This window comes from Patagioenas fasciata, chromosome 10 (genome assembly GCF_037038585.1).
Source record: "Patagioenas fasciata isolate bPatFas1 chromosome 10, bPatFas1.hap1, whole genome shotgun sequence".
In the NCBI taxonomy this organism is placed as follows: Eukaryota; Metazoa; Chordata; class Aves; order Columbiformes; family Columbidae; genus Patagioenas; species Patagioenas fasciata.
Window position 1 is genome coordinate 25,099,780 of NC_092529.1, and position 21,387 is coordinate 25,121,166.

Sequence of the window (21,387 nt, forward strand, 5' to 3'; positions counted from 1 at the left end):
CCACCCCAGACTGCGTTTCCCTCTCTCTGCCTGTCTCCTGTGCCCTTGGTGCTGCAGGCAGAGCCCTCAGCCCTGCTGCGTTTTGCAGAGCAGCTGCTCCTGGGCAGAGCTGTCTCTCTGCAGCGCTGCTTCTGGCCATGAGCTCCCTGTGTCCCAGGAGCCCAGCCCAGCCCAGCAGCACAGGAGCAGCCCATGATGTCCCTTGCTCTGTCCCCTCTGGGGACAGAGCTCCAGGTGTCCCTGGGGCTCCAGAGGAACATCCTTTGAAGGAACCTCAAGTAATCAGTGATGTTAGTTGTGCCTGCTTTGCCGAAATACTTCTTGCCAGCATTGTATTCTTGTTAGTAAAAAATAAATGGTATGAGAATCATCTTTTCTTGTCCGTTCGTCCGTTCCGTCACCCCTCAGTCTCCTCCAGCTCCAGAGCCCCAGCTCCCTCAGTGTTTCCTCACATGGGAGATGCTCCACTCCCTTCAGCATCTTGGTGGCTGCGCTGGACTCTCTCCAGCAGTTCCCTGTCCTTCTGGAACTGAGGGGCCACAACTGGACACAATATTCCAGCTGTGGTCTCCCCAGGGCAGAGCAGAGGGGCAGGAGAACCTCTCTGACCTACTGACCACCCCCTTCTAACCCACCCCAGGTACCATTGGCCTTCCTGGCCACAAGGGCCCAGTGCTGGTTCATGGTCACCCTGCTGGCCCCAGGACCCCCAGATCCCTTTCCCCTACACTGCTCTGCAACAGCTCATTCTCAGCTTACACTGGAACCTGGTGTTGTTCTTGCCCAGATTCAAGACTGTACACTTGCCCTTGTTCTAGTTCAGTAAATGTTTCCCTGCCCAACTCTCCAGCCTGTCCAGGTCTCTGGATGGCAGCAGAGCTTCCAGTGTCAGCCACTCCTCCCAGCTTGGTGTCACCAGCAAACTTGCTGACAGTCACTCTATTCCCTCGTGTAAATCATTGATGAATATATTGAATAATATCGGCCCCAGTACTGACCCCTGAGGCACTGCACTAGATCCAGGCCTCAACTGGACTCTGTCCCACTGACCACAACTCTCTGGCTTCTTCCCTTCAGCCAGTTCACAGTCCACCTCACTACCCGCTCATCCAGACCGCACTCTCTCAGTTTAGCTGTGAGGATGCTGTGGGAGACTGTGTCAAATGCCTTACTCAAGTCAATGTAGACCACATCCACTGCTTTGTCATCATCTATCCATCTTGTTTTGTCTTCATATAAGTCTATGAGGTTGGTCAAGCACGACTTCCCCTTGGTGAAGCCATGCTGACTGCCCCTAATGACCCTCTTATCCCTGATATGCCTTGAGATGGCACCAAGGAGAAGTCGTTCCATCAGTTTCCCAGGGATGGAGGTGAGGCTGACCGGTCTAGAGTTACCCAGGTCTTCCTTCTTGCCCTTTTTGAAGACCGGAGTGACATTCGCTTTCCTCCAGTCCTCAGGGACCTCTCCCGTTTCTCAAGACTTGGCGAAGATAATGGAGAGTGCCCCAGCAATGACCTCAGCAGGTACCTCAGCACCCGCGGATGCATCCCATCTGAACCCATGGATTTATGGATATCCAGATTGCCCAGCTGCTCCCTAACCCAGTCCTCATCAACCCAGGCAAATTCCTCCATTGTTCTGCCTTTCTCTGGGGCCTCTGTGGTACAGGGCTCCCCAGGATAGCCCCCGGCAGAGCAGACAGAGACAAAGAAGCATTCAGTAACTCTGCCTTCTCTGTATCTTCTGTCACCAGGGCACCCACCTCGTTCATCAGTGGGCCTACATTGCCTCTGCTGTTAGTTTTATCTGCCATGTATTGGAAAAACCTCTTTCTGTTGTCCTTGACCCCTCTCGCCAGGTTTAATTCTAAGGAGGCCTTAGCTTTCCTAGTTGCCTCCCTACACCCTCTGCCAACAGCCTGATATTCTCCCCAAGTGGCCAGGCCCTCCTTCATGATCTATAAACTCTCCTCTTCCACTTGAGCATCCCCAGCATCTCCCTGTTCAACCACACAGGTCTCCTGGCTCCCTTCCTTGACTTCCTACGTGTTGGGATGTTCTGATCTTGTGCCCGGTAGAAACAGTTCCTGAACACTAACCAACTATCTTGGGCCCCTTTACCTTCAAGCAGCCTTACCCATGGGATTTCCCCCTGCAATTGCCTGAAAAGGCCAAAGTTTGCCCTGCTGAAGTCCAGGGTTGCAATTCTGCTTGCTATCCTGCTCCTGCCACAGGAGATCCTGAGCTCCATCATCTCATGGTTGCTGCAACCAAAGCAGCCTTCAACCTTTACCGCTTCAACATGACCTTCCTTGTTAGTGAGGATGAGGTCCAGCAGCTCCTCTCCTAGTCGGCTCCTCCACCCTTGCATCACAAAGTTCTCGTCAAGGCACTGGAGGAACTTCCTAGACTGTGGCTGCCTGGCTGAGTAGTCCTTCCAACAAACATCAGGGAAGTTAAAATCCCCCACCACAACCAGGGCCTGTGATTGCAAGGTTCCTCTCAACTGTCTTGTGGCTTGTATGCCCATCTATCACGATCCATTCAATGATGTACTTGTGATGGTTCTTTTACCTTGATCTCAGAGCGCAACATTAAGGTGACCAAAATGCCAAGGGCTTATAGTTCAATCAAGCAGTGTAACTTAATTAATTTGCCCATAAAGCGGCACGCGATAGAGAGAGAGAAAGATAAAGAAGTCCTGCTGGTCCTCCGTTGTGGTTCTGGATCCTCTGGTGGGAAGATCTTCAGTGGTGTCCATTCTGGAATTACCTTTTATGCTTCTTCACGCCTCCTCGCTCCCATTGTTTGAGGCCAGTCTCCGCCTTGATTTCACAGCCCAGGCTCGTACTGCGCAGGCTCGAAAGGTTCACGCTTTCTTTTCCCAACGCTTATGTGTCCTGCATTCAGGGGTCCTTTTCTGGTCCATTGGGTGATCTCAGGACCCCTGGCGAGCTCCTGGGCATGCTCCTCTTTGTTTGCCATTGTTTGAGGGAGCAGGTGAGGGACATGTGTAACTGAGGCTGCAGGTGAGAACACATCTTCTGGACGGCAGCTCTTGTCCCTGGGTTGAAGAGACCCTCATAACAACAGCTTTCAGGAGACAGGGGCTGGCTTGGCTGAAGCAGCAGGCAAAGTCCACACAGCAGCCATTGTAAGCAGGAGCCCCCCCATATCGGAGAAAACAGTTCAACACAATGCTTCTCCTTGGGCCTCTCTCCAAATCATCATCCAACTGTTCTTTCAGTCAGGGCCTCAGTTCTCTCAGTTCTTGATGGCAATGGTCAGGCAAATGCTGATCCATCTTCAGACCAACTCTCACAATCCCCCAACCCACTGGAGGTCCCCCAACCCATTGGAGTTCCTCCAACCCATTGGAGATCCCCCAAACCCAACCATGGGAGATTCCCCCAACCCATTGGATATCCCCTCAAACTCATTGAAGTTTCCCTGAACCCAGCCATTGGATATCCCCCAAACCCATTGTCCATCCCCCAACCCATTGGAGACCCTCCCAACCGAACCGTGGGAGATCCCACAACCCATTGGAGATCCTCCAATCAACTGGAGATCCCCCCAAACCCATCGGAGATCCCCCAACCCATTGGAGATCGCCCAACGTATTGGCGATCCCCCAACCCATTGATGATCCCACCAAACCCATTAGAGATCCCCCCACCCGACCATGGGAGATCCCCCAAACTCATTGGAGAACCCCCAAACCATTGGAGATCTCCCAAAACCCATTGGAGATCACCCCAAACCCACTGGAGATCACCCCAACCCACCCATTGCAGATCCTCCAACCCATTAAAGATCCCACAAAACCCATTGGAGATCCCCTCAAAACCAAATATGGGAGATCCCCTCAAACCCATTGGACATCCCCCAACCCATTGGAGATCCCCCCAAACCCAGACATGGGAGATCTCCCAACACATTGGACATCCCCCAACGCACTGGAGATCCCTTAAACCCATTGGAGACACCCCAAACCATACCATGGGAGATCTCCCAACCCATTGGATATCCCCTCATACCCATTGGAGATCCCCCCAAACCCACTGGAGATCCCCCCAAACCAACCATGGGAGATCCCCCAACCCATTGGAGATCCCCCAATCCACTAGAGATGCCCCCCAACCCATTGGTGATCCCCCAACCCATTGGAGATCCCACAACCCAACAACGGAATATCCCCCAACCCATTGGAGATCCCCCAATCCACTAGAGATGCCCCCCAACCCATTGGTGATCCCCCAACCCATTGGAGATCCCACAACCCAACCACGGAATATCCCCCAAACCCACTGGAGATCCCTAACCCATTGAAGATCCCACCAAACCCATCGGAGATCACCCAACCCAACCATGGGAGATCCCCCCAACCCTTTGGAGATCCCCCAACCCAACCCATTGGAGATCCCACAAAACCCATTGGAGATGCCCCCAAACCCAAACATGGGAGATCCTCCAATCAATTGGACATCCCCCAACACATTGGAGATCCCTTAAACCATGGGAGATACCCCCACCCACTGGAGAACCCCACCCAAACCCACTGGAGATCCCTCAACCCAACCGTGGGAGATCCCCAACCCATTGGAGATCCCCCCAAACCCATTGGAGATCCTCCAGCCCATTGCAGATCTCCAAAACCCATTGGAGATCACTCAAACCCATCAGAGATCCCCCAACCCAACCATGGGAGATACCCCAATTCATTGGATATCCCCCAAACCCATTGAAGATCCCCCAACCCATGGGAGATCCCCCAAACCCATTGGAGATCCCCCCAACCCATTGAAGATCCCCCAAGCCATGGGAAATCGCCCAACCCAACCATGGGAGATCCCCCAATCCATTGGAGATCCCACCAAATCCATTGGAGATCCCCCAGCCTAACCCATCGAAGATCCCCAAACCCAGTGGAGATCCCCTCCAACCCATTGGAGATCCCCCAAACCATTGGAGATACCCCCAAACTTATTGGAGATCTGCCAAACCCATTGGAGATCCCCCAATGCATTGGAGATCTCCCAAACCCATTGGAGATTTACCGAGACCCAAGATGATCCATCCCTGGACCTCTTTGGTTGGGCAGATGCAAGATGTCCCATTCATGTCCCCCAGGGCCCTGGTCTTGGTGTCCGCAGAGTGTCCAGGAATGGGACATCTTGGATCCAGAGTTGGGACATTATAAGTCTTGGTGGCCCAAAGTGTCCAGGGATGGGACATTTTAGGTCTTGGTGTCCTAAGGGCCCCAGGGATGGGACATCCTGCCCTGAGTAACGCAAGAGATAAAGGGATGAGAAATTTTGGTTCTCGATGGCCCAAGGGGCCTGGAGATGGGACAATCTGGCTCCAGGGATGAGATATCCGGGGTCTTGGTGGCCTCACGATGTCCAGAGATGGGACATCCAGGCTCTCGGTGGCCCAAGTGCTCCAGAGATGGGACATCTTCATTTTGGTGGCACAAGGTGGTTGGATATAAAACATGCTGTTCTTGGTAACCAAAAGGGGTCTAGAGACGGGACGTCTCGGTCTTGGTGGCCAAAGTATCCCCAGAATTGACATGTTTGCCTAGGTGGTCCATGGGTTGGGGAATTTTAGGTCTTGGTGACCAAAGGGGGCTGGAGATGTGACATCTTGGGTCCAGAGATGGGACATCCTGGGTCTTGGTGTCCCCAAAGTGTCCAGGGATGGGACAGTTAAAGTCTTGGTGGTCTAAGGGGTCCAGGGATAGAATATTTTAGGTATTGGTGGCCTAAAGTTTCCAGAGATGGGAAATCCTACATCTTGTTGGCCCAAAGTGTCCAGGGATGGAACATCTTGACCTGAGTGGCTCAAAGTTTCCAGGGATAGGACATTGGAGGTCTGACATGGGGCAACCTGGCTCGCGGTGGTCCTAAGGGTCCAGAGATGGGACATCATAGGTCTTGGTGGCCTAAGGGGTCCAGGGATGGTACATCTTGGCCTGGGTGGTCTAAGACATCCAAGGGTTGGCACATTTAAGGTCTTGGTGGCCCGAGATGGCTGCAAATGAGACATCTTGGATGCAGAGTTGGGACATTATAAGTCTGGGTGGCTCAAAGTGTCCAGGGATGGCACATTTTAGGTCTTCATGGTTTAAGGGGTCCAGAGATGGGACATCCTGCATCTTGGTGGCCCAAAGTGTCCATGGATGGGACATCTTGGGTCTTGGTGGCTTCACACAGTCCAGGGATGGGACACTTTGGCCTGGATGGCCCAAAGTCTCCAGGCATGAGAAATCTTCGATGCAAGGATGGGACAACTTAGGACTTGGTGTCCCCAAAGTTTCCAAGGATGGGTCAACCTGGGTCTTGGTGGCTTCATGGGGTCCTTCTGGGCCTGGGTGGCCTAAAGTGTCTAGAGATGGGACATCTTGGATCCAGGGATGGGACATTTTAGGTCTTAGTGGGGTTAGAAGGGGATTAGAAGGGGGTGGTCAGTAGGTCAGAGAGGTTCTCCTGCCCCTCTGCTCTGCCCTTAAAAAAAGAGTTTAGTTCAGATACTATCAGGATATACTCGGGGAACTTAAATATAGATATATATATATATATATATATGTACACATATATATATATAAATTAAGCAACCACATCACCCTGAGAACGCCCAATCTCGTCTAAGCAGGATCGGGCCTGGTCAGTGCTTGGATGGGAGACCAGCTGAGAATAGTGGGTGCTGTGGGCTGAGCCAGCACTGGGGGGTGTGAGGTCACTGTCAGTGTAACCAATGAGCACACAGCAGGGCACTGGAGGGTGTGAGGTCACTGTCAGTGTAACCAATGAGCACATAGTGCTGGCAGTAGAGGATGTGAGGTCACTGACAATATAACCAATGAGCATACAGCAGTGGCAGTAGAGGGTGTGATGTCACTGTCAGTGTAACCAATGAGCACACAGCGGTGGCAGTAGAGAGTGTGAGGTCACTGTCAGTATATCCAATGAGCACACAGCAGTGGCAGTAGAGGGTGTGAGGTCACTGTCAGTGTAACCAATGAGCACACAGCAGTGGCAGTAGAAGGTGTGAGGTCACTGTCAGTACAACCAATGAGCACACAGCAGTGGCAGTAGGAGGAACAGTGCTCACGTCACCAGTGTCACCCCATGGCCATGGAGCTCGGTGCTGACCGTCCATGTGCTGTCACAGGGTCCCCAGGAGCTACAGGAGCTGCCCGGCCCCGTGCCTGATAGGCTGAAGGAGCAGCCCCTGCAGCCCTGGCTGCAGCCGTCGGGCTGGGGGTGTCTTAGGGGCACCGCAGGGATGAGCCCGGGCACGGCGCCAGGAGGAAACCACAGATTTCCTGCCCGGGCGCCGCGGGGGGAGCACGGGGGCTGTGGTTTGTGCACCTGCAGGCTGCAGCTCTGATCCACCCGTGGGGAATAACGGCCCCTCGGTGACACGCTGACAGTCGGGGACATGTCTGAGCCTCTGGGCTGCACGTCTGCTGCCACGACAGGGACGTGTCCCAGCTCCAGCTCCTGTGAGGGACCTTCCGCGGGCTCTCCAGGGAGCGGTGGGTGAGCCAGCGCTCCTGGGATGGGGCTCTGCCCTGGGCTAAGGCCCTTTCCCAGCTGCTGCTCCCAACACAGCGGGCTCTGTCACAGGTGCTGTTTCCTTCCCTTCCTGACACAGCCCCGGTACAGTCCCAGCCCCCTGGGTCTTATGGCACCGGGGTGACTGGACACTCTCACCTCGGGCTCTTTGATGTGCCAGTCGCAGCACATGCTCAGTGCTCCTGGTCCGCACTCAGAGCTCAAGGGGTGAACAAACTGTTTCCCCCACCACAGCCAGCCCTGTCCTGTGATGTTCTACCATTGCAGTGATGTGGCACCTGCAGCGGAGCCGTCCCTCATATATGGTCATGAACGGCGTTGGAGAAGTTCATTGGAGGACTGTGCCGTGTCGGAGGGGAGATAGCTCCCGATAATGTCTAAAAAGGTGCTGCTGCTTCGATTGGCTCCTCCTGTAACTGGGGGGCATCTGCAGAGATATATTGCCCTCCCATCATCATTGCTGCCACGAGTCCCTGGAGCTGTGGCAGGAAGTGCAGCACAGAGGGATGTGCCATCAGGGCAGGAGGCTCAGGATGGGCACGGAGGGACTCCTGTCCCCTCAGACGCTGTGGCTGCTCCTCTGGGTACAGCTGTGCAGGGGTAACTGCTGACTCCCTTGTCCTACCGCCCAGGGCCAGCGGGTACCAGTGTGGTCATGGGGATCTGTTTGGGAATGGGGTTTCTTTGCAGATGCTGCTGAGACAGGGGGCAGAAGGTGTTCAGTTCCACGGAGCCTGTGCCTTTCCCTGTGCCTGTCTGGGTGGGAGAGAGCACCTCCTTTTCCAGAGCTCCAGTGTTCTGTGCCTGGCTGGATTCACAGACCCCCTGTCCTGGGGTACCTTTTGGGACCCCTTGTCCCCAGCGCTCTGACCCTGGACCAGTGGTGGCCTCACTGGCGATGGCAGCACCCAGAGATCCCCAGGGCACTGTCAACCTCTGTGTGCTGCTAAGCGCCCCTTGTTCCAGGGGAGCCCTTACCCCACGAGGGCAGTTTGTGCCCCATGGAGAGAAGAGGACAGGGACATTTGCAGTAGGGAGACGTCCTTCCTGGGGGGCCTGGCCCAGGGCAGGGGCTGGGCTGATGCCAAGGGAGAGGAGGGGATGTGGAATCCTCTGGATCATCTCAGTGGGAATAGGAAAGCTCTGGGGATGGGCTGGGTTTGGATGGTGCTGGGGCAGGTGGTTTATATGGGAAGCTGCAGCCCTGGGTACATGGGGTGGTTCAGGGGGTGCTGGGCTGGGGGCAGCGGGTGCCCAGTGCAGAGCTGGGCAGTGTGTGGGTGGGCATGGATGGGGGGCAGGTGGCTGTTGGGGTGGGAAGAGGTGCCTTGTGTGGTGGGATGGAGAATGACCCAGCAGGGCTGGACATGGGCACCCCCAGCCTTGTGCAGCTGTAGGGACAGAAGGGACCCTGACACTGCTCTGGGGACCTGCAGGGGAGGGGGGTCCCACCCTGGTACCCCTGACTTTACCTAGGCAGGAGGTTCCCCCAGAGCTGCAGTGCTGGGGCTTGGTGCTCTCTTGACACATCCCATGTTGGTGTTTGAAGGTGCTGCAGAGGTGAGGCTGGCGGATGGCGGCAGGCGCTGTGCTGGGAGAGTGGAGGTGAAACACCAGGGACAGTGGGGGACAGTGTGTGGTGACTACTGGGACATGAATGATGCAGCAGTGGTTTGTAAGCAGCTGGACTGTGGATCTGCTGTCAGAGTTCATTTTTATGGACACTTTGGGGCAGGATTTGACCCTATTTGGATGGATGATGTCGGCTGTAACGGCACTGAATCTGCCCTGTCTGACTGCAGACACAGAGGATGGGGTGAACATAACTGTGTTCATGTTGAGGATGTTGGAGTGACGTGTTCAGGTAAGGGGTCAGCCTGTTCCCACCTTTGGGGCTGGCACGGGGGAAGGCCCTGGCAGTGCTCTCAGTAAGCAACAAACATGCTGGAGCAGGTCCCAGTGTGGCCAACCACTCTGCTGAGCTGGGACTGTCATTGCTGGAGTAACCGGTCCTTGGGGAAAGCTGTGACAGCCCTGTGGACACAGGACCCTGTGCAGGCAGTGCTGACCAGCTGCCCAACCCCTCCTGCCTGCCCACAGGTTTGTATGATTTGTTTTTTGGTGTTTTTTTCCAGGATTTGTCCGTCTGGTGGACGGGAAGAGCCGCTGCTCAGGACGTGTGGAGATCCATGATGGAGACCAGTGGAAAAGTGTTTGTGATTCCCACTTTGGCACCAAGGCTGCTGATGTGGTCTGCAGGGAGCTGCAGTGCGGCGTGGCCCTGCCTGAGTCTGCAGGAGGTCACTTTGGAGAAGGGGCTGGTCCCGTGTGGGATGGAGAGCTGCAGTGTGTGGGGAATGAGTCCCTCCTGTCCTCCTGCCCCACGGGGTCCTCCAGGGACCAGGCCTGCACCCAGATGAACAGCGCTGCTGTCAGCTGCACACGTGAGGACTCGGGGTGGGGTGTTGAACACTGGGGCTGTGCCGGGGGTTGGGGACAGAGCAAGGACCAGGCTGGGTGGATGTAGGACAGGAGGGATGATGGGACTGTCTGCAGTGTGAAAACCGTGCAGAAGGAGAAGAAAACCAACCCACCCTCTCTCCTCCTCTGTCCCCAGAGTACACAGGGTTCAGGCTGGTGAATGGCAGCACAGCGTGTGCGGGGAGGGTGGAGGTCCAGGTGCTGGGGAGCTGGGGGACCCTCTGTGCCTCCCGCTGGGATCTCTCAGATGCCCACGTACTGTGTCATCAACTCAACTGTGGGTTTGCTGAGTCCATTCCTGGAGGAGAGCATTTTGGGAGAGAGACTGGCCCTGTCTGGAGAGACTCATTCCACTGTGATGGGACTGAAGCCCACCTGGGACAGTGCCCAGTGGTCACCATGGGGGCCTCCCCGTGCTCCCACGGGAACAACGCTGCTGTCATTTGCTCAGGTGAGTGCTGGGAAAATGGTGCATTAGCTCCGTTTCCCTTTGTGTGAGACATGGCCACCCAAAGCAGGGGTCCCATGGCAGCACCAGACTGAATTTCTCCCTGGAGGATCCCTGGGGCCTTTCCTTGCTCAGACTGACTGCTCTGCTCTGGGAGAGCTGAGGTCTGAACAGAGACAGACACCTGTCCCCAGGGCAGCGCCTTAGACCCTGGTACCACTGCCCAGCCCAGGTTCCATAGGATGAGCCCAGAACAGGCTGGTGGGGCTCTGCTCCATCCTGCAGCTGCAGACAAACACATCCCATCCCCACAGAGAGCCCTGCAGAGCCTCATCCCACCACCCAGCAGCAGCAGAGCCGGGTGTGAGCTGCAGACAGGGCCTGGGCTTTGCCCTCGCTTCTTGTCAGCACAGGGCTCACTCTTGCCCTGTTTGGTCGGACAACCCCCCCTTGCCCTCCTCCCTGGAGGCTGCCGTGCTGCCCGGTGCCGCTGATGGCTGTGGCTCCTCTGCTGTCCCCAGGCCCAGCCGACCCTGCGTCCCTGCGACTGGTCGGCAGCGGGAGCCGGTGCGACGGGCGAGTGGAGATCTTTCAGCACAGGATGTGGGGCAGAGTCCTGGACGACCAGTGGGACGTGCGGGAGGCCAGCGTGGTGTGCCAGCAGCTGCGGTGTGGAGAGGCAGAAAAAGCCTACAACCCCCCAAAGCCTGAGCGAGGGACGGGCCCCGTGGGGCTGCGAGGGGTCCGGTGCGCAGGGCACGAGGCCAGCCTGACCCGCTGCAACACCTCCCTGCCCAGGAGTGCCCTGTTGGGAGGGGTTGTGGAGGACGTGGGAGTCATTTGCTGGGGTGAGCAGCGCTGCACGGGTCCCCAGATGATGGGGTGGGGGGGCGGCCACCCCCTGACAACACCTGGGGTTCCTCCCCACTGCAGGGAGCCGGCGGGTCCGGCTGGTGAACGGGCCCGGGCGCTGCACAGGGAGAGTGGAGATCTACTACCAGGGCAGCTGGGGGACCGTCTGTGACGATGGCTGGGACCTGTCTGATGCCGCCGTCGTTTGCCACCAGCTGAGCTGCGGAGGGGCGGTGGAGGCGGCTGGCTCCGCTCGCTTCGGGGAAGGCTCCGGGCAGATCTGGCTGGACGGTGTGAACTGCTCCGGGGCCGAAGCTGCTCTCTGGGACTGCGCTGCCGGGCCCTGGGGTCAGCACGACTGTGGGCACAAAGAGGATGCGGGTGTCATCTGCTCAGGTGTGTGCCGGCAGCTGTGCCGGGATGCTTCCCCGGAGGCCGGGATGCAGGGCTGTCCCTGGCTGAGCCCCTGCCTGAGCCTGGCCTAGGGACACCCATGCACGGGTGCCCTCAGTTCGCCGGGGTCCCTGGGGAGCTCAGCTGTCCCCCAGGGTGAGCGGGGAGAGCAGGGACTGTGTCCATCAGGGACTTCTCTCTGCCCTGGGTGCAAGGGGGACTTGCTGGCCCTGTCCTGCCTGGCTGGGGGCCTGGGGAGCGCAGGGGTGTCCTGGCTCCCACAGCCCCACACCAGCCGTTCTCTTGCTGCCTTTCCTCCCAGAGTTCATGGACCTGAGGCTGGGGAACAGTGATGGTTGCTCTGGGCGCCTCCAGGTTTTCTACAATGGGACGTGGGGAAGCGTTTGCTCCAGTTCGATGACTCCTGACACGGTGTCACTGGTGTGCAAGGAGCTGGGCTGTGGGGACGGAGGATCCCTGGAAACAGGCCTGCCCTATGGCAGGGTGTCTGGCCCTGCCTGGCTGGATTATGTGCAATGTGAGAAGGGAACCAGCTCCTTCTGGCAGTGTCCATCCGCCCCCTGGGACCCACAGTCTTGCGATGACCTGCGAGATGAGACCCACATCACCTGCAATGGTAACTCTGAGCCACTCGGGCACTGGTGTCACCCCAGCTTCTGCTCCCCTCTGGGCACGGCCAAATGCAGAGAAAGAGCTTGGAGGGGTTTTCATTGCCATGTCAGACTCTTCTGCTGCTGGTGGTACAGATGTGACCACAGTTCTCAGTGTCCCACATGTCTGGGAGCCGTTGCCACCTAGCAGTGCCTGGGGGAGGCAGCGACATCTCCAAGTGGGCTCTCAGCAGAGACCAGAGAGGGTTCAGAGGAGCCTCCCCTCCATGGCCACCCTCCTGCTGCTCTGTGACCAAGATGGCACAAACAGGCACAAGCAGAGCTCAGCCCCGCTCTCTTCTGCACAATCCCCCGAGCCAGCCCCTTCACCACCGTGTTTCCTTCTTCAGGGGGACGCCCAGAAATGCCCCCAGAGCCTTTGGCCCCATGCCCCAACTCCAGTAGCTGCACAGGTAGGGAGCTGCTCCTCTGCGTGCTCCTCTTGCCTGGCTCCTCTGCTGTCTGAGTGCCGTGGGAGCTCTTTGCCTTCTCCAGACAGGGAGAAGATCCGTGCCGTGGGAGGTGAGGACGGGTGCTCGGGCAGAGTGGAGCTCTGGCATCGCGGCTCCTGGGGGACAGTGTGCGATGACTTCTGGGACATGCAGGACGCCCAGGTGGCGTGCAGGCAGCTGGGCTGTGGCCCCGCGGTGTCTGCCCTGCATGAGGCTGCTTTTGGGGTGGGCCAAGGCCCCATCTGGCTGGAGCGGGTGGAGTGCCGGGGGACGGAGTCATCTCTGCAGGACTGCTGGGCCCGGCCTGGGGATGGACGTGCTTGCCGGCATAAGGAAGACGCTGCCGTGCGCTGCTCAGGTGAGCGGGGGGCTGGGACCCCTTGCTCAGGTATCGGCAGGGAGCTGGGGAAGGCCTTTCACCCGCTTGGTCCTGACACTGCCCCTGAGCTCCAAGAGCAGGAACGTTCCTGTGGGGTGCAGCAGCCTGGTGCCAAGCAGGGAGCACCCTTGGTGGAACTGGGTGTCCTTGCACTACTGCCCATGGGGCCCTGCAGCTCCAGCACCATCCATCCCCTGGGATGCCTGTGCCACCCTGCCCGCCGCCCAGCGCAGAGGCCCCGGGCCCTGTCCTGGATTCCTATCTAGCACTCTGGGAGGGGTAATTAGGGTGGGATGTGTCAGGGACCCTACAGACACCGTGTGTTGCAGGGGAGGCTCCCTGGTACATGCACTCCCACCCTCTCAGCCCAGCTCTCCTTTTCCTCCCCTGCAGCTGCACCCAGGACAGCAGCATCCCCACCCTGAGCAGGTAACTCAACCTCCCCAGGGCTGGGTATCCCAGGGCCAGGCTCTGACCCACAGTTGGGTGGAAGGGGCTTCTTGCTGGAGCGTGAAACTCCCAGGAGGAGGCACTGGGGTGATTATGTGGGGGTTGAGGAGGGGGTGAAATTCAGTCAGCAGGGTGGAAGCTTCTCCATCATTCCCCCTGGGGCCCTCCACTCTCTACTGCCTTGTGTGATGGGGGTCAGGGCTGGTGCTGCCTCCATCTCTCCCAGGGCTGGTGCTGTTCTTCCATGTTCTTGCCCATGTAGATCCCACCCGGGGCCGTCCGACTGTCAGCGGGAGAATCTCAGTGCCCGTCATCATCTGCATCATCCTGGGGGCCCTTCTCTGCCTGCTCCTGGCCCTGCTGGCCTGGCAAGCGCTCAGTGCCAGGGCTGGGCGCAGAGGTGGGTCCTTCCACAGAGCTCCCAGTGATCCCTCCTGGAAGGCCTGGGGGTGCTGTGGGGGGTCAGTAAGGGGTACAATCAGAGCTGAGGGGAGGAGACTGTGTGCTGCCACCTGTCCCACACACTCCTTTGACTGTCTGGCCATAGGGCACCAGCAGGAAGGGGTGGAGAGAGCCCAGAGGTGGTTGGAGCAAGAGATGGAGCAAGGAGAGACAGGGCAGAGCAGGACCAGGGGAGATGTTATGCTGTAGGAGACGTTATCCTGGGGGAGATGGCCAAGGCTGACAGTGCTCTCAGTAGTGCTGGAGGGCGCTCTGGGGCAAAGGAGAAGACGGGAGGAACACAGGGCAGCAGGGCCCATCTCCATGGCGTCAGGTCCCAGGCTGACCCTCTGCTCAGCCCTGCCTGCCCTTGGTAGGACAGGGGCCCTGCTATGGACTCGTGGGGCAAACAGGGTTTGGCTCCAGGTGGAGGGGAAGCATGGGAGCTGCTCTGGGGTCAGACAAGGGGGATGACCCAGGGGTCAGAGGGGCTTGAGCGCTGTCTCCAAGGGGCTGATGTGAGGGTGATGCTGCCCCAGATCATCTCCACAGTAATGTGGCCCTCACTGGGGATGTGGCAGCTGTTCCTGGACAGCATGGTGGGGCTGTGCTGTTGGAGCAGTCCTGGGCTGGGCCAAGGAACAGGTTTGGGGAGCACAGTGGGGTCCCATTGCCCCTTTGCCTGTCCCCATGCCAGCTCTGCCTCTGTCCCCAGGCTCCAGGACAGCCCAGGATCTCTTTCCCGAGGCCGTGTACAAGGAGATCGGTCACAGCCCAGTGTGGGAGAAGCAGGCGAGGTTTGGTCGCTCAGGTGGGTGTGGGCACATCTGCAGGACCCTTTCCCCTCACCCCAACCCAGGGCTGATCCCCTGAAGCCCCCAGCCCGTGGTCCCTGCAGTGCTGGGGCTGTGTGGTCTGTGGGGAGAGCACCGCAGCCCTGGGCCCGGGAGAGGAGCTGCCTCCCAACCAGCTTTGTCCGTCACAGCTGGACAGCCCCTCTCTTCCTGCCCCTACAGCCACTTGACGAGTGAGGGAAGAGCTGTCCTGGGGCAGCTCTGGGAGCACCTTTGAGACAGGGCTTGTCCCAGGGGAGCAGGGTGAATTCCCAGCCCTCCTCCCCATGAAGCCCCAGCTCTGTGGGTCCCCCTTCCCCAGCAGCACTGGCCACAAACCAGGTCAGTGGTCTCGTCCCATAACACCCACTGCGCATCTCTCCAGGCTCCTCTTCGGAGCAGTCCCTGACCCAGCTGCAGCCCTACCCTGGGCATCGAGAGGAGGAGGATGGTCTGGGATCAGCACCAGGTAATGAAGCAGGAAGGGGCTGATCTGCCTGCAGACAAGTGAAGGACAGAGGTGTCACTGGGTGTCACCGTCAGAGATGAGGAGGACCTGAGGGTCTCCTGTGCTGCTGCCAACACCAGTGCCTCCCATCCTCTGCTCTGCACGATGGATCTTCTCGTTGTCACCAGCTCCCCTCTCTTTTCAGATGTTTCTGTTCTGCCTGAGGGTGACCCAGTGGATGGCTATGATGATGCCAGGGAGGTTTCTCTCCCTGGGGAGGGCGATGCCCCTGGAGAGGGAGCTTGGGAAATGCCCAGGGTGCCAGAGGAGGGAGCAGAACCCAGCGATGCACCCAGAGGTGAGAGGGAAACTCAGCACTGCTGGTTCCTGGGGTGCCACCCCCACTGCCACCCTGGTTGCTGCTGCACTGAGACCTAAACCTCCTGGGAAGGGGGCACCTGCCCCAGGAGTTTCCCGTGGAGGGACTGAAGGGTGGGAGAAGGAGCTAAGTGTGGTGAGGAGCAGGAAGGTGATGCACAGACCCCATGGGGTGAGCTGCAATGTCCCACACTGCTGCTTGCAGGGGGCAGCCTGTGCTCCCAGAGAAGTGCTGGGGTCGCTGGAGCTGAAGGAGATACCGCGTCCCTGTCCCCGAGGAGCATGGGCTACGATGACGCTGAAGAGATCTCTCTGGCACATCTGTGACACACAAAGGCTGTGACAGAGCTGGGTGCACAGCAGCCCCTGAGCCCCCGGCCAGGAGAGCCCATCCCTGCTGTGCAGGTGGGTGCAGCTGGGAGGGAGGAGAGGTCAGTGCAGCTGGGAGAACTGTGGGCACCAGGAACCGCCTCCCTTTGCCCATGGGCAGCACCAACAGACCAGAGTTTCCTCCAGTTGTTTTCCATTTTTACATTGTGCATCATATTTGTGCTTATTAAAAGTCTCAGGGGGTTTGACCCGGAGCTGGTTTGTGTCTGCCCAGGTGTCAGGAAATCTTCACGAGTTTTAACAGGAGCAGCAGAGAACAAAGACATGGTGGTGCGGAAGGGGTTTGTCTCAGGGACAACAGGCTTGGGGTCAGGTTGTGGTGCTGCCAGAGCCCGTGGTCCCTGTGGAATAATCATGCTGACAGAGAGGCTTCCATCCTGCTTTGCCACAGGCAGTTTCTAGTCAAAATGACTCTCTAACAGATCCCATGATGCTCCCCAGTGCCCATTTCTTCATCCCAAGATCTCCCAGCTGCCTGGGTCACGCTGGTCCCACAGTGCAGAGCCCATGACAGAGCTGCCAATCAGGGTCAGCCCTGGGCTGTGACCCCGCAGAAGTGAACCCCAAGGTGGTTTAAGCATTGTTTCCCAGGGTATGCTCTGAACTAGACTTCAGAATAGGCAAAAATCTGCCCTTCAGAAGTCCAGTGTAGAGGTTTTATTAACGGCTCTCCTTGCATCTCTGAGTATTGAAAATTCTATTATTTCATGGTCGCTATGCCCAGGTGGCCTCCAACCACTACATCTCCCACCAGCCCTTCTCTGATTGTGAATAGTAGGTCTAGTGGGGCCTTACCCCTGGTCAGCTCATTTACCAGCTAATGAGGGAAATTGTCCTCTATACACTCTAGGAAATTCCTAGGCTGCCTCTTCTGTGCAGTATTGAGCTCCCAGCAGATATCCAGCAGGTTAAAGTCACCCATAAGAACAAGGACTGTTGATTTTGAGACATCTGCCAGCTGCTTGTAGAATCATTCACCTCCTCCATCATCCTGGTTGGGCAGTCTAGAACAGACACCCACGAGGATGTCGGCCTTGTTGGACTTCCCCCTCATTCTGGTCCACAGACACTCAACCTTGTCACTGCTGACCTCAAGTTTAACAGAGTCAAGAGACTCTCTAACATATAAAGCCACCCCTCCACCTCTCCTACCCTGCCTGTGTCTTCTGAAGAGCTTGTGGCCACACATAGCAGCCCTGCAGTCGTATGAGTCATCCCACCATGTTTCTGTGATGGAACTATGTCACAGCTTTCCTGCTGCACGATGGCTTCCAGCTCCTCTTGCTTGTTGCCCATACTGCATGCATTAGTGTACATGCACTTCAAGTAGGCTGCTGATTTCACTCTTAATTCAGGCTTTCCATCCTTAGGCTGATCTTTGGAGAGCCCAGTTTCAATCCCTTCCCCCTTCAAACCCAGTTTAAAGCCCTCCTGATCAGCCCCGACAACTTCTGGGCTATAGTCCTCTTGCTCTTCCTAGAACGATGAAGCCCATCTCATATGAGGAGACCAGATACCATGGAGTTTGCCCCATGGTCAAAAAACCCAAAATGTTGATGGTGACACCAATTCTTTGGCCACCTGTTAATGAGATGGGCTTTTCTACTCCTCTCATTATTTATCTCCTCATCCATCCCAGACAGCACAGGAACTGAGGCAAATATTGCCTGTGCTCCTGTTCCATGAACTGACTGACCCAGTGCTTTAAAGTCTTTTTTAATTATCTTGGCACTTCTTCTATTAATGTCCTCGCTACCAGCTTGGACTGCTAACAGGGGATAATAGTCTGAGAGCTGAATTAGCTCCGGAAAAAGTCTTCTATTAATGTCCCTCAGCCTGGCCCCAGGAAGGCAGCAGACATCCCTGTGGGATGGGTCTGGGCGACATACAGGGCCCTCTGTTCCCCTCAGGAGGAGTCGCCGACTACAACCACCCTTGTTTGTTTTTTTCTTACAGCTGCAGTTGTAATCCGTTTTGTAGATGAGGTCCATCCAGGAGCATGGTCCATCCAGGCACATCTTCTTGGCTGTTCTCTGCCTGATTTTCTGGGTCCAGGGCCTCATATCTATTTGTTAAGGGCACCAGGGGTGGTGATGGGGTTCAAGAGAGGGTTCTTTTACCTCTCCGATCAGGGACCTATTCCCATTCCTCCCCATCAATTAGGTCTGCTCTATCTGCCTTATGGCAGGAGGGACAGGGCTTCGTCATCTCCTGTTGCCCACCCTAAGGAGTCAAAAGGGTTTGACTCCACCAGTCAATTCCCTCTTCACTCTCCCTAATGCACCTTAGTCTCTCCACCTCTTCCTTAAGCTCTGCCACTAGGCACAGTAAGTCATTGACCTGGTCACATCGTACACAGGTGCCTCCCTTACCATCCTCTGGTACCAATGCCGGGCACAGACACTCTGCACAACCAGAAACCTGGGTGGCTGCATCCTCCTTGGAGGGCAGTGTCTGTGTAGACACACTCTTTGTGTTAACAGCAGCAACAGCTTTCCTTTTCTAGAAACCACTGCTGCCTTTAGTTAAACCGGGGAAAAAAACCACAGCCGGACGAAACCCCTGATAATCTGACCTACAAGAGCTGGTTGTGTCCTGTCTGCTGGCCCTGCCACTCCCCAGTGTGTGTCACCAGCAACAGGTGAGAGGTCTAACAGCAAGGAGGAACAGAACCTCTGCGCCCTACTGCACGAGCTACCACGGTCACTGCTGCAGCACAGCGTGGGTCGTGCTCACCTGCCCCATAACCTCGTTCACCTCCCAGTGCCTGGTGCGTCTCTGCCCTCCTAGAAGCTTTTTCAAGGCAAAGGGGAGGGGATGTGATCACCATCGCCGTGGTAACGTCAGCGGCCTCCACAAGGGCTGCTGGGGACTTCCGAGCAGCGAAAGCGAAAATGCAACCAGAAGTCCCTCTCTTTACCCTCTTCGATCTCTGTAACTTTGACATTTCACTCGCAGCTCCAGCTGAGCTGGCTTCAGTCTGCTGATCCCAGGAACTGAGCAGTGCTGTATCAGGGTGGGACAATAACCCCATCCATCAGGACAGAGCAGGACCCAACACGCTGAGCAGTGACCCTGAGGAGAAGGGCCTGGGTACTTCAATGTCCCCACACCAGCCCATCGTGCACGCTCACCATGAACAAGGCAGCTGCACACGGGGCTGCATGAGGAGGAGCGTGGGGACCCAGACACCTGGAGTTCTCATCCCATTCGGTTCAGCACTGGTGTGACCCCACACACACGGGGGTGTGCCAGTGTGCGGCTTCCCAGTTTGGAGAAGCAGGGAGGAACTGGAGAGTGCAGGGCTCTGCCAAGGCAGGTTCAGCACCTTGTGCACATGGTGTGGGGTGCTGAGGGACCTGGGCTGCTTTGGCCCAGCAGTGCTGGGGAGGCTGCAGCAGTGCAGGAGTAGCCTGAGAGTGCTTGAAGGGTGGTTTCAGAGGTGGTGGAGGTCTTCTGCATAGTGGGAAAGAGTTTGAGAAAGGAATAATGGCCCAAAGTGCAGCTGGGGAGGTCCAGGCTGGACATGAGCAGGAAGGAATGTGACTGGAAGGGCAGTGCTGTGGTGGAGCAGGTCAGCAGAGGGAGTCTGCATCAGCCCAAGGCTTTGTGCTTCACGGAACAGCTGGGGAGGATGCAGAGATCTCAGCAAAGGAAGGAAGATACTCAGACAAGAGCAAGGTGGGGCAGCAGGGGGGATGTCTGCAGCCTGCAGGGAAAGAGGTGCAGGGGATGCCACAGCACAGGACAGGCTGTGGTGGAGATGATCAAGGGATGTAAAGAGGCTGAAAGGCCCACCAGACATGAGCTCCTTCTCCCCTTGGCTATGGCTGTTGTCTGCACCTCTGATGCCTGTGAGGAGACACCTTGTCCTTCCAGCACAGGGGCCTCATGGCCTCCTTGTCCCCAGCCAGGAACCTGGGAGGTGTGGGACCATAGTCCTGCCCTTGGCCTTGCACAGCCCCACATCACACTGTCCAGGAAGGGCCCTGGGCAACGTGGGAGGGACAGGATCTAACTTCCCAGGGCTGGGGTCAGGGCTTGGCCCTTTGGTTAATGAAAGACAACCAAGTTTACTCAGCATCAGAGCCACCTTTACTTTGCTTTTCCTGACTAGTCATCACTACCTCCATTTTTCTGCTCTAACCAACCCTGGGGACATTTCCTCAGTAGTGTTCCCCAATGGGATCCATTGACTTAACAAGAAACTTTGGAGTCTGAATCTGACTTTGACTTCTTGAGAGGTTTCTTCAGCTTCCTCCAGGGTCTGAGGTCCATGGACTCAGCATCAAAGCCACCAGAGGGGTCATTAAAGCGCCTTGGGCTGCTCCTGTGCTGCTGAGCTGGGCTGGGCTCCTGGGACAGAGAGAGCTCCTGGCAAGCGGCAGCGCTGCAGAGAGACAGCTCTGCCCAGGAGCAGCTCCTCTGCACAGCGCAGCAGGGCTGAGGGCTCTGCCTGGGGATCTCAGGGAGACGAGCAAGGCAGAGAGAGATTAAAGGTGGTCAGGGTTGGGAGGATGACTGAGAGCTCACTGGAGGAGAAACCTTTGCAGCCCTTGCCATGGTAAGTCTCTGGGTGCAGGGCAATGCAGCTGTAGCTCCTGGAGCCATCTCCTAAAACTAGTACAGGCACAGCTGGTGGGATCTGTAAGGAGGGGGCTCTCTCAGGCAATGTTGAACAGCTGTGAAGCCGGGTGAGCACCCAGTTGTGCCCAGGGCTGTCCTGCAGAGCAGGGTCCCTGCACCCCAGGGCTGTGCCAGGGCAGGGACTCTGACGCCTGCCAGGGTCAGTGCTCAGCCTGCCCCGGGAGATCCCAATAACACCGAGGGGAGAAGATGTAGGTAGAAGGAGCAAACCCTATTAGGGCAGTAAAGGTGCTTCTGCTGTGGAGAGGGTGCTGTATGAGTAAAGTGCTGCTCACAGCTCCAGATCACCCCCAGCACTTTTCCAGGGGGATACCTCAAGGAGAAGATCAATGCAAGGATTACCAGACAGATAAGGAACTTTCCTGAGCCTGTCTTTTCGGTTTCCTCTCCCAAGGGGTGAGGGGTGCAGGAAAGGATAAAATGAAAATGAGCTCTCATGCTTAAACAAGTCACTGAGACTCCTGAGCCGCAACTCTGAGTGATCAGCACATCTGCCAGAAGGCTCATAACATCCCTTCACCACCCCTCTGCCTGTGCAC

At 57.0% G+C, this 21,387-nt stretch overlaps 1 pseudogene; it reads left to right on the forward strand.

Annotated features, from left to right (window-relative positions):
- The first annotated feature begins 8,118 nt into the window (after positions 1–8,118).
- On the forward strand, positions 8,119–17,689 carry LOC136105621 (antigen WC1.1-like; annotated as a pseudogene).
- The last annotated feature ends 3,698 nt before the right edge of the window (positions 17,690–21,387 follow it).